The sequence below is a fragment of the Hippocampus bargibanti genome, linkage group LG01 (genome assembly GCF_051943395.1).
Source record: "Hippocampus bargibanti isolate YZ-2025 linkage group LG01, ASM5194339v1, whole genome shotgun sequence".
Classification (NCBI taxonomy): domain Eukaryota; kingdom Metazoa; phylum Chordata; class Actinopteri; order Syngnathiformes; family Syngnathidae; genus Hippocampus; species Hippocampus bargibanti.
Genome location: NC_142734.1, coordinates 31,232,729 through 31,245,261, shown reverse-complemented (window position 1 = coordinate 31,245,261; position 12,533 = coordinate 31,232,729). Strand labels below are relative to the sequence as shown.

The 12,533-nt window shown below is 41.3% G+C and overlaps 1 protein-coding gene across 1 annotated transcript in view; it reads left to right on the top strand.

Annotated features, from left to right (window-relative positions):
- The window catches only part of casz1 (castor zinc finger 1), a 185,258-nt gene that overhangs the window by 65,327 nt on the left and 107,398 nt on the right, over nucleotides 1-12,533 (top strand). Inside the window, exon 3 of the mRNA XM_089010444.1 lies at nucleotides 11,183-11,232. The gene's annotated coding sequence lies outside the window, so the exon portion shown is untranslated. The remainder of the gene's footprint in view (nucleotides 1-11,182; nucleotides 11,233-12,533) is intronic.

The following is a 12,533-nucleotide window of genomic DNA, read 5'->3' as shown; positions in this document are numbered from 1 at the left end:
CGCTGCACACTTTGATTGATGTGCTTTCCAGAAGTCTTAAACTGCAGTCCGTGACCACGCTTTCTGTCACTGGTAGTCTTTCTGTCTCCTTAGCCCCTACTGACTCCTCTTAACCCCCCTCCCGATTTTGTTGTTTCGGAGCAGCTGCTTTCCATCATCACCTTGGCACATTTCTTCTGCCCGGATATCCTTTGATTCTTATTATTTTTTTCTATAAAATGTTTCTTGCTGTAGGCTAAATATACAAACATACACCACAATGCTGAATATCTTTCAGGGTCTCTTCAAAAAAATGGAGACAAGCCAAAGGTCATGGGTTCATTGTTAGAAACATACCACTATAATGATTCACATTCCTCAGTTTAAGAGACATTGTAGCCATATTCTCCACCCAGCCTCAATAATATGTAAAACTGGACTACGGTTAATCAGTCCAATTGAACCCATTTCTTGCTGTGACCTCTACACACTGTAATTTGAGTGATGGAGGAAGGAGGGAGTTGAGGCTGCAAGATAGTAGTTTCAAGGAGGGCTTTGCAGAGGACAATCATTGACCTTATATGGGTGCCTTTCCTGCATATACCGGCATGTTAAGGGGGAAACTGATAGGTAGGTGAAATATCTGGCACTTAGAGAAAAGAGGCAGCGGGGACAGGCAGAGCAGAATGGATATGGAATGGATTGAGTCACAAGGCTGACTTGGCTTTCCTCAAGAAATGAATATTCCTTGTGAAGTACACTTGGTGACACTTAGTTGTAAGGACATCACACAAAAGCAAAGGCAATTGAGTCCTTGCTTTAGTTGGTACGCTCCTAACATGATAAGCATGAGGTTCAATTGCTTTTCTTTACATTAAATATAGCTAATATCTGGACAATATAGTTGTGTCATAGGTTTGCAATAAATGCCGAGTCATGCTACAATTACAAAATTAATTTGTATGAATAAACTTGGGAGATAATTCCATATTATATAGTATGTCGTCGATCTGACCAGTGTGTGTGCATCTGTGCGGGCGTGTGTTTGTGTGTATTTGTGTGTATTTGTGTGTTCGGAATATATGGATATATGGATAATTTGTATGTCACAGTCCCAGGAAGTAGGAACCATGCAATCCATTCATCTACACTTGCAAAATGTTTCCCGAACAAAATTTTAAATATCACTGTAGTTGTGGAGCCTGCGTAATTGTTGCCCCCACCCAATCCGCCATATCCAATTATTTGTCGAGTAGTAGAGCAAATACTGAAGTATGACCACCACATCTTTGTGATTCAAAACTAAACAAAGTGACTGAGTTAATTGAATTGTGCATGCGATAATATACAGTACTGAATGTATCCGCTTTCACCCCACCAGCAGAGGCAAATTATGATGTGGTGGACTTGCACTTTGTATCAGATGAAGGCGATGCAGTGAAGGCACCACTAAACGTGCCCAGGGGGCTGGAGTGAAACCAGCGTCTCATTTTCAGGGGCAAACAAACACATACAGGGAGCAGACATGGCTGTCACATCTCTCTTAGCTCCCCCTGTCACGCCTAAGGGCTGTGGGCAGAGGCAGGCGGGCACCGTGCTGTAGTGATGCAACACAAATGTACATCACTCAAGGACAAAATACTGTACATGACCAGCCGTACGCAAATGTGAGTGGACTCCAATGGATTTTGGTAAACCGCTCAAGGTATAATATAACCCCCACCCTTCCGGTTCGTCTTGAGGTCACCAATGTGACCTCCCAAGGTTGTAAAGAAACACGTTAAGGCGACAAAGTAGGCTCCATTTTTGACTCTCCAAGATTGATCAGTGATTGTGCTGGCGCCAAGCAGCTGTATAGCTTTACAGCAGCCAGGAGGAGGTTTAGTGGTTTTCGATAGTAATGCAGGATATCGTCGCCGCCACAGTTTTTTGGCAGACTAACAGCTGTGACCGGCATTAGTGTCGAAGCAGCCGGTTCTTAATGTACCTCAGCCCTTTGCCTCATTTGTCACATGGCCTCCGTTTAGCGACATGCAAGCCGTCCGCGTTGGTTACATGGGTTCAATAAAATGCGAGACCATCCGTTTGCAATATGTTTGAGACCATCTTTTGAATTTCAGGTCAGTCGTGGTTATATGAGTGCTTGTGACATTCTCCCGCAGATGCCAAATGCGTGGAGACACCTTTCTAATTAACAGAAATAAAAATGATCACTCTTTTTTTTTCTTCCCCGACCAGCCTCTGGACCAAGGGAAATTAGTTCCAAAGCCGTGTTGCTCATAATTTGACAACACTGCCTTGAATTCACTGAGATGTAAAATTAATTCTTGCAGTTGTTTTCAATGGGACCTTCATGTTTGCCTTGCTCATTGTTAGAAATCGGAGAAAAATACAAATGATTGGGCTTGGCTCAGTAACTTCATTGTGTGAGGAAAAGAAAGCCAAACTGGCTGGGGTTCAGTGGGTTTAGGCCTTTTGAGGGTTCATGTGTCAGGATTTATGTATTTAATTACATACACATTCAACTAATGGAAGTGGAGGGGTGGTGGCAAAAAAAGGGAAATGGATAAATAAAAGCCCTTCAAGCCAATAAGCTTGTAGTTTCCCTCTCACTGAAAGTTGGCCACTACTACTGTTTAGCTCCCCTTGAACTAGGCTAATACTTGTCTATTCCGATTAGGATTAGTGTGTGATGCGTAGGCTCAGAGACCCAGGGCTCGTAATCTAATAAATCAAGATAAAAAACTCTGAGATTGGTTTACAGAGTTCTGGGATTTACCGTGGCCATCTCGCAGAAAGAGGGATTATCGAAGAATTTGGTTCTGTAGCTACACAAACTCCAATTCTGTTCCGACAGGGAGGCAGGCCATGTGGGCGGAGAAAAAGCCGGATTGGGAGGGGGGTGGCGTTGAAAGCCTGGCATAAGCTTTATATTGTCTAACAGACAGCAAATTAGACTCACACTGACAAGGTCAGGTTGGACCTTGTACGGAATGCTTTGCTCCATAGTCAGATTAAAGGTCCCTGACAGTTTTTGCACTTTCAGATCATGTTGAACATATTAGAAGTCATTTCTGAATTGAAGTGCCTTTGCCACAAAGATGAGACGTGAATGAAGGGACAGATACACTGTCCTATCCTTTCCTAACCGCTCAGAAAGGACTCGAGGCAGCAAGTTGAGTCTGAAAACACGCTGCCGCGCAAGCTAGCTACATGAGAAATAAGGGCCGTGTACAACAAAAATGGCTGCCGGCATTTTATAGACTGAAAACATTTAACACCAACATCTAAATATGGACCTCACAGTGGACCTTTTTGAAAATGTTCACAAGACTGCCTCTTTGTGGAATGTAAAATACTACTGGCGTACCTGTTGTTTTTTTGAAGTCACGTGTGTCGAAGAATGAACTTCAGATGTTCATGTAGATGTAAATATGCTTCTTTTAGTGCAGGAGGGAGGGGGCAGAATGCCGTTATCATTGCCTTGAGTACATTTAGGGAAAAGTCGGAATTGAATCAGCGTGCTATGTCTCTGCTAAAAGCTTGAATCACACAAGACAGTTTTTTGAGATGTCCGAAAAATAATAACAAACAATAAAAAAATGATAACACCCGCCAAAATGGTGAAATCCTGGCACTGCAAACCTGCTAAGTAGGTGCTTTAACCGTCTAGGTTCCATATATTTGAATTCAAATATTTTGAAAAACCTATGTAATCGTCTTTTTTTAAACAAGAATTTTCTTTGAAACAAGATCAACTTTTTAGTCAAAACATTTTCACATTGGGAAATTTCTTGTAGCTCTTTGTAATATCAGTGGGCAATTAGCAAGGAAACAAGAGAGAAATGGAGAAGCCAATTACTTCTGTGAGTTAGCTAAAGGCCATTTTAAACTGTGTGCCCATGACATAATAATGTTTATGGTAAATATTATACTTGGAGACATTGAGTGCATGGCGTGAGAGGCAAGGGGGGAAAAAGGCATCAATCTCAGATCGAGAATAATTTATTAAGATCTGAGATGTGGCAATTACATGGAAAGGACCAAAAAGAAAAAAAAAAACAAGAAGCCAACTCTCCAGGAAGCGCATACATGATTGCAATCTTGATTAAATCCCCCTGGATCTAATGAGTTGATTTTCTGCTGTTAATATTGCATTGGCTGATGATGGATTCGTTAAGATAATGGAACGAAGCTAAAATATAAATGACTCCCTGTCAAGGAGCAGATTTTCGTCATTTTCCGTCTGACACCTCCACCGTGGGGATTTGGTGAAACCTTTTTGTGTTTAGAACCATAAGTATCTGGAATACTAATTGCTCATATGTAGGAGCTTCTAATACTTCAACCCCCCACTTCCACCCCCCTTCTCTACATTCACATCCCCTCCTATCATCTTGGTAAATATGTCGACTTCATAGTCCTCAATGCAGGAACAAAGGGACTGAGTCACCCTTGGTTTTGATTTTGGAAAAAAAACACAGTTTTTCACATGATTTTTGATCCGGTTTCTGATGAAAAAAAGCGGTGAGCATTCCCAATTTTTGCCTTTCACAAACACATCCATTCATGCCGTTTACCAAATTTTGTCAACTCAGCCAAGTGCAAAAGCATATACAATAAAGCATCCGTGTTCGTGTGTTTTTCTTAGATGGATTCCACAACTTCACAAACCATTTAACTTCAACTTGCATACTCTTGTAATTCATTTACCAGATTTTCCGGTGTATAAGGCACACCCAAAAACTTTAATTTTCTTCAAAATACAACCCTACGCCTTATACGCGAGTGCAGCGTATATGTGAAGTCATATTGAGTCGCAACAGGTCTTGCAACTACTGTCAGCAGCTAACAACTCAACCCCCCTGCCCCCACCATAGCAGAAGTAGTATGTGGTGCATGCTAGGATATATAAAGCAGTATTTCATTTCGGTAATCTCTGAAAATTACTCCTCCAGGTGGATTTTTTTTCTCGATTTAACCATCACTTCCCATTTTTGGCAGAATGAGTCAAAATGGAAAATGTTTTTTTTTTTTTTTGCTTGTTTTTGTATTTAGTGTCTCAATCATTTCAGAAATGTTTAAGGCCACATGTTATACTATTGTACAATTTCTAATTTTGTTTTTGTTATCAAGAAAAGAAAATGTCATTCATTGAAGGTGCGCTTCATAATCCGGTGCATTTTGTAGTGCGGAAAATATGATATATACATATTTATATATATTTTTGTCATGGTTCAGTCCCGGTATATAATCTGGCGGACATCCATCTGTTCTTTCCACATCATCTGAACGCTAAGCACAATATAAAGGCAGAAATTAGCATGGATCATCACCGATTTCATGAAGAAAACAGTTTGTGTATTGAAATATGACGCCACAGTGTCACATGTTCAACTTTGAAGTAAACCACCTCTTGACACAAGCCACCTCTACCATCCCAAACGTTGGCAATCATTCTTTTAATCACCTTTGTAGTCACGTTACACGCTTGCCCTGACCTTTCTTTGGTGCCAGTTGTGATATTTTCCTCTTTCCGTGCCCTATTACCGGGGAACCTGTCTGATTGGGCCATCTGCTGGGGCCCCTTCTTTGTGTGTGTCACTTTTTGTGTCCTTTAACATGGTTTTACTAGAAAGTCCTTTTTAATCAATCAAAAAGACGGCAGAAAATAGGCTTTGTTATGCTTTGGCCTGGGGTCGTGTGATGCCTGGTGACAGCCCTTCAAAGGGGATAAAATTGAATATTTTGGGAGGAAAACGGGGGTTTCCATGGCGCTGGCGCTTGTTGCACATGGATCACAATTCTTTAGTCCTGCGTGAGATTGAGCTTTCAAAGAGTCGAACAACAAAAATTAGGCGAGGACGGGACAGCGGGACTGTGGAGGTAGCTGGCCTCTACGCCCCCGCTCTGTCCTCCCCTGGGGGGGAAGGAGAGAATAGAAGGCAAAAGTGACAGCTCAAAAAGGGGCCTACGAGGTGCTGTCAACTACGCATGAGTAAATGGTCACTTTCCCATTCTGCTCCGCTTCAAATACTGACCGGCGGACGTACCGTGCAGACGCATTGTTGTAGATCATATTTCATGCAATTGGAGGTCGTAGAAAGGAGGTGTTCATTTGAAAATTTGTTTGGGGAAATGAAGACGAGGAAGCAGAAGCACTAGATTGGCTGTTTTAGTAAATTGGCTTCCATTTTGAGAGAACAGTGGTAGGATGGTCCAGGTCAAGACAAAACTATCAAAAGGGGAAAATTAGGTACATCAAACTCGTTTTCAAGTGACTTCGTAATTTTACAGATGTGGACAACTCGGTAGTCACGCTCAGCGCACGATCATAGTTTACAAACTCTAACGAATACCTGATCTGATATAACAAGAGATCAATTGGGAGGGTTCTTTGGTGTTGTCGTCAAGATGGTCCTTCTATTTCGGTTGTCATCAACATTGGATTGGATTGGATTGGAATAGCCTTTATTAGTCTGGCAGTGGGGAAATGTACATTTCACATCAGGCAAGTGAGGAAAGGAAAGAAAGAAGGAGAAAAACAATATACAGGACCTGCCTTTAAGGCAGTCACTCTGGCGGTGCCATCTTGAAGTCAAAACAACAAGAAAATAACTAAATAACAAATAATGTGAGACAACACAAAAGACACAGACAGTCATTCAACATATTCAGCACTTTCTGCACCTCTTTGTCATATGAAGGAGTTCTTGATGAAAGAGGAGAGGATCAAAGTGTCCTTTTCACCAGTGGGTCCAGGACGTCAGGGTGCAATGTGAATGTCTGGTGCTGAAAGCAAACAGGAAGCTGTAGCATGCATTGACGAAAAGAGATTCTTTCACATCTCATCTCCCACGCAAATCCGCTTGAATTCCAAGCCGCGACAGTTGCACACACGCATCAACGCTCTGCATTGATGCTCCTTTCATCTCATTGCGGGCTCCTCAAGCGATGCTTCCATCCAGCCATAGACTGTCCAACAGCACCGACCTTTCAGCTGAACAAAGTGGAGCTGACGCAAAAAAGGAACATCACCCCAGAGCTGTCCAGCGATGGCAAATGGCACTGACATTCCTCCCAAGGTCAAAAAGACTACGGACATATTCATGCTGCCGAAAAGGCGCGACCGCTCAGCAGAGTCTCATCCCAAACTATTTTCATCCTAAAATGGTACTTAGAAGGCAAAAAAAATGGTATCAACAAGACATCTCCGCCCCTCCCCACACCCATTTTCTTAATTTCTATTGATGTATCATTTTGAACAAAATACAATGAAATCCAAAAAGTTTAAGTATTTTTTAGATGGAATGTGGCTATTAGAGGATATGACTGCCCCCCCCCATGCTTCAATTGTCCAAATTCAACTTTTGCGGCTGTGAACAACAAATACCATCCAAGGGCCTCATGTTTTTTTGTTTGTTTTCCTCCATGTAAATGAAAAATAAAATTAGCTAAACGTCATGTGCCGTTTCAACTCCTTTCAGTCACCTCAGAATAATTACCTTTGTACTCCACCTTGAATGCCTCAACAATTACATATTCGTGTCTCTTTGAGAAATGACATTGGGACGGCAAGTTTGTTTTTTTTGCATGTCAGGAATCCTTAAAGCAATTTGCAAACATTTCCATAGCATCATCACCGCCACCTTCATTAACAAACAAGGTTACCAACAACGCTGTCAACACTCGTGCAATAAGCAAGATTGCGTTTCAATGTCGCTCTTCAGTCAGTCAATCTTCGCTACCTTTCCACTCAAAATTGTAGCGTTTAAAGTATGAAACGCTGCAAAAGATTTAAGAATGTCTAAGTGGAAGGATGTCCTTGTATATCTGTGTCAGGGTTGTATTTCATGATGAAACATTTCCAACAACAGTATATAGTTGAAGTAGGACTACATACCACAAGGACTTATTTCTATGTATTTTTTAACGTTTTTTAGGATATTTTCTTCTTCAAGGTGCTCAACAACGTTTTGTCATTCTGTTTAAAAGGTTAATGCAGCTGGGATATGTTCCTTGATGGGATTTTATCATTCTAGGCATGCTCTGTTTCCTGATGAATATATTAAAATTATTACTGTGCAAACAGAGTTTCTAATTACTGACCTGCTTGCCATTGTACTCTGCATTCTGTATCCCCCCCATACCCCCACTTCTCCACATAACCCCCCTCTCCTCTCCATGCCTTGTTTATTTATCTGCACCAGTGAATACAGAATAGTCAATGCAATGTCATTTCCATCCACATGAAAATGATTTTGAAAATGCCAATCTTGTCTATTATACAGTGTAATTACTTGTCCCCTTTTTGATGTTATCATATATTCACTTCTATGCTGAGGCTAAAGATCTTTGTGGAGCTTGTCAACTGACGAATAAAAGCATTTGGAATAAAAAAATACATTTGGCAAAAGAAAGTGATTTTTTTTACCCCCGTCGATGCAAAGCCACTCGTGTATTGAGAAATGCATCCATTGTGAGAGGAATTGAAATTCACAGCAAAAATTATTAGACAATGCTATATTTTGGCTGATGGCAATAGGTTTTATAAAAAAAAAAAACTCTGTAGGCATCATTCTTCCCACATCTCGCAGTAGGTTCACTATGTACAGTAAATACGGCTACACCTTCATGCATTCTTACCTTCTGAATGAGCATTTGCGAATTTACAGGCCTGTCAACTCAGCAGGTTTTTCAACTTACATTGCCAAAAATGTTCATTTTGTTCGCCGGCATCGTGCGACGGTTCCTCGCCAACGGTTTGGGACTTTATGGGGGCTCCGCGGAAAAGCGTCGTGAGCGTTTGCGCCATGCAAAAGGGCAACCTTGTTGTTTACTTGTCTGCCTGCAATGTTGCATTGGGGGGGTGATCAGGGGAGTTGATAGGAGCTGCAATTTAAAAAGAGGACACTTCAGCTCAGAACAAAAACAATTAAAGGTAAATGAAAGACATCCCCCCAAGGATTAAAAATAAAAAAATATCAACGTGCATCCATGAATCCGCTATGTCCCCCCCCCCCCCCCATTTCACCCCAGAACCCTCCCCGAAACTTAATAGGCCTGCATTGTTATGTATGATCAGATCTTCCAGTTCTTCCTCTAAGCTCCTTGTCACATTTTGACTTAATGAAGTGCAACTTAGAAGGGAATTGGGTTCATCGTGCTAGTCGCACGATGCTCCCTTGTTGTAGCAAACAGGAGCGACGTGGGACCGAAACGCTACTGCGCGAGTCGTTATCATTCCGGTCAGTCTGTTTAACACAAAATTAAACAAAGAACTAATTAGTGCCTCATGAATTAATAACTGCACTGTTGCCGAGAAGAAGTTAGGTTGCTGAGGGGGGAGATATAAAATAAGTAGGGAAGATCAGGTTAGAATTATTATTACTTTTTCGGCGATGCATGGGCTCTCAAGGTTAGAAAACTTTTGAGAGGATTTAAAAGTGACTCAACCAGCACAGATGAAGTCGCTGTTTGTCCTCGTGGTACATTTCCTCAGGTTAATGGGTGTCATCAGTGGCGAATGCGCCTTTACTTTTACACACAAATAGCAAAGATGTGTGTCAAGCGCATATTGAAATAGATTAAAAGGGACTGAAATACATTGAGAGCGGCTGGGATAAGCTCGACATGGATGTAAACGTGTTTGAAAGCTAACTAGGTGTGTTCAGCAGGTGAACAGGCGAACTGGGAAGAGGTGTACGCCAAGATTCTTTCGAAAAGGAACTTCCTCAAATTGTCATTCGTGGGCAACAGTATCCTGAAAATAATCTAACAGTTGAAGTTCCTCGAAGTACAATTCCAAAATAATTTAGAAATTTCACCATTTACGGTTGATAATAAAGTAAAAGGATTTTGAGAATTTAGAGAAGTCACTCAACCAAAGGCCGAAAACCAACATAACACCATCCCTCAGATGTTTCCTTTTTCAGATTAGCTACAGGCTAACACACTTTGAAAATAACATTGTCCAAAATACTCCTTCTCCCAATCCATATGTAACACGTATGTTAACATGTCAACAATGAGTGTCTATGGGTCCCAAATGTTTATTGAACATGTCCGACATTTTTCAAACCTTGGACTGCAAATCCAAACACGCTTTTTCCTTCGAGGACTCTGCTTACAACAACAAATGAAAACCAATGCTTCATAAAAATTGTACAATGCACCTTTAGTTCACAAAACAACCTGGTTTCAACTAAATTAGCACACAAGCTATGCTTCAGAACACACAGTCATGATTTCCATGCAGAATGATCAGTTGCATTTCTGGTCACGTAATGTAAATACAATCTGTGCATTTTTTCCCCCTCAAAATTAGCGCTTATATGTCTCAAAAGAATCTCATATTATGAGTGATATAGCTATTAGCAAGTGATAGTATTAGTGTTGAAAAAAGGCCAAATACTAGCTATGCACGAAAATCGTCTTGTTCTGTTAGTAGCTAAACGTGTAATTCATCTTGGTCTGTTTCTGATCTCATTCAAGTTTAATTTGGTAAAAATTGACGTATCTTGCCCAGTTGGAGCTGCAATATGGGTCGGTTATGTTGCGGTTCATATGGTGGGACACCTGGTGTGCTAACAGTCTATCATATAAACAATAAAAGGTTCATTTATTTATATTTGTGTTTGTTTTTTTTTCTCTCCACATAACTTATACCAACAAGGTAAACATAAATTAGTTCCGGGGTTGTATTTCCATTGGTTTTTATGGTTAAAATTTGCTTTAGCTCACAAACCGAGGCTCTGAGCTAATTAAGTTCATGGTTCCATTTTACTGCTTATTGCAGGAAACTGTTGCCATTTTACTGCGATCAATGATGAAGCTTGTGATTGGTTGACTAGTCACTATTCATTTTTGTGTTGTTTTGTTTGGGTGTTTCTAAAATTAGTGTTAAAAATGCATTGGGTCAAATTTGGATGAAATGGAGATGTCCACACGTTGATTGATTTGATTTGGAGTGAATTTGCATTTGGGGAATGAATATCTTCTGGCCAAGTTGTTCCTTGACGCAGTGTTTTGTTCCAAAAAATGGTCTTCTTCTTCGAGCTTTAACATGTGTGCTCCTTCATACAGTTGAAGCCAAATTTTGGATGAAATAGAGACTGTCCGATTGTGCATCCAAACAACGAGAAACATTTTCAATAATTTGCATTTCATTCTTTTATGCCTCTCCTTCATTCTTCTTTTCCAGATGAAGTGATTCCCCTCAACGGAGTGACTCCCCAGGAAGAGAAAAAGGAGGTAAAACAAATTCCCCACCATGACTGATGACTGTCCCCACCATCTCCCCTGTTCATATCTACAACAATATCAGGCGTCTTCATTAATCCCCATGGATCAATGTGTCTGGGAGTTGTAAAAATTGACAAATGACTTATTAGAATCCCACCGTTTTATTTTCCAACTGATTAACTCACAGCAATGTCATACACTATGCTGGCACACTGATGTATCTGTTTTCCGAAGAAACCCCCCCCCCCCCCTCGCTCGTTCCCGTTCTTGTCACGCCATGAAAATATGTAACGTTGTGGAAAATACACGCCAGACAGAACGCATTGGCTCTTTGCAACATTAACAATATGTTCCTTTTGACGTACACCGACTGCGCTCTTATGAGTTGCTGCTGGGGAGTTTTTTTCACATGAGCTCAGATATGAAGTCACTGTTTGGTAGTAGAACAGCTCCATTTGTTCCATAATACCTGGTTTATGTCTGGAAATTGTCACGGCGTCAGCGCACATTGTCATCTTGATTAAATAATGTAATTTTTTTTTTATCCACGGTATGGCATTTATTACCAGAGCAGACATTAGACATATACATCTAAGTAAAGATGACATCCACCAAATTAACAAGAGGATAAAACCTTTTGTTGCTGATTAAAAAAAAATAAATCTGCCCCCTGTACAATTTGACTCTCCAGAGGACACTAATGACTTGTGACTTCAAGAAACTGGGTTGCCCCCCCCCCACCCCTCTTTCTCCTCCTACTCGTCGTCTTCACCGAGATGAAACCTTGTGTGCTAATGATGTTAGCTCATCTGAGCACAATGCTGATGTGGGAGTCTGTCATGAAGATGCAGACAACAACCCCTGCCCCTGGCCTCTTAGTCAAGAGGGATCTCAACATTCAGTCGTGACACCGTGGGCTGCCTCATGTCAAACTCGGAGACCCACGGCTAACAGCAGAGGGCCGGCGTGGCCACGAATTGAGACGAAAGGGCCACGCCACGCTCCTTTGTGTCTGATGGTGTCACTCGCACGCCGGAGAGGAACCGCGGAATGACAACTAAGGCACTAGGCGAAAACGTCCCTGAAAGATGCACAAGTTTTATGATACATTTTCTTCTATCGAGTAGATAGAAGTTGCTTTGCAAGTGCGGTATGACTGTCAAACTGTGTATACCATCCAAACGTTTCCCTTGGCGTGTAACCACATTGCAGCAACATAGTTAGTTTAATTGGCTTCTGATAAATGTTAATGCAACTTATAAAGACCAACCGGCTTTAACGCAGTGTTGCCGTGACACCCCCCTAACCCC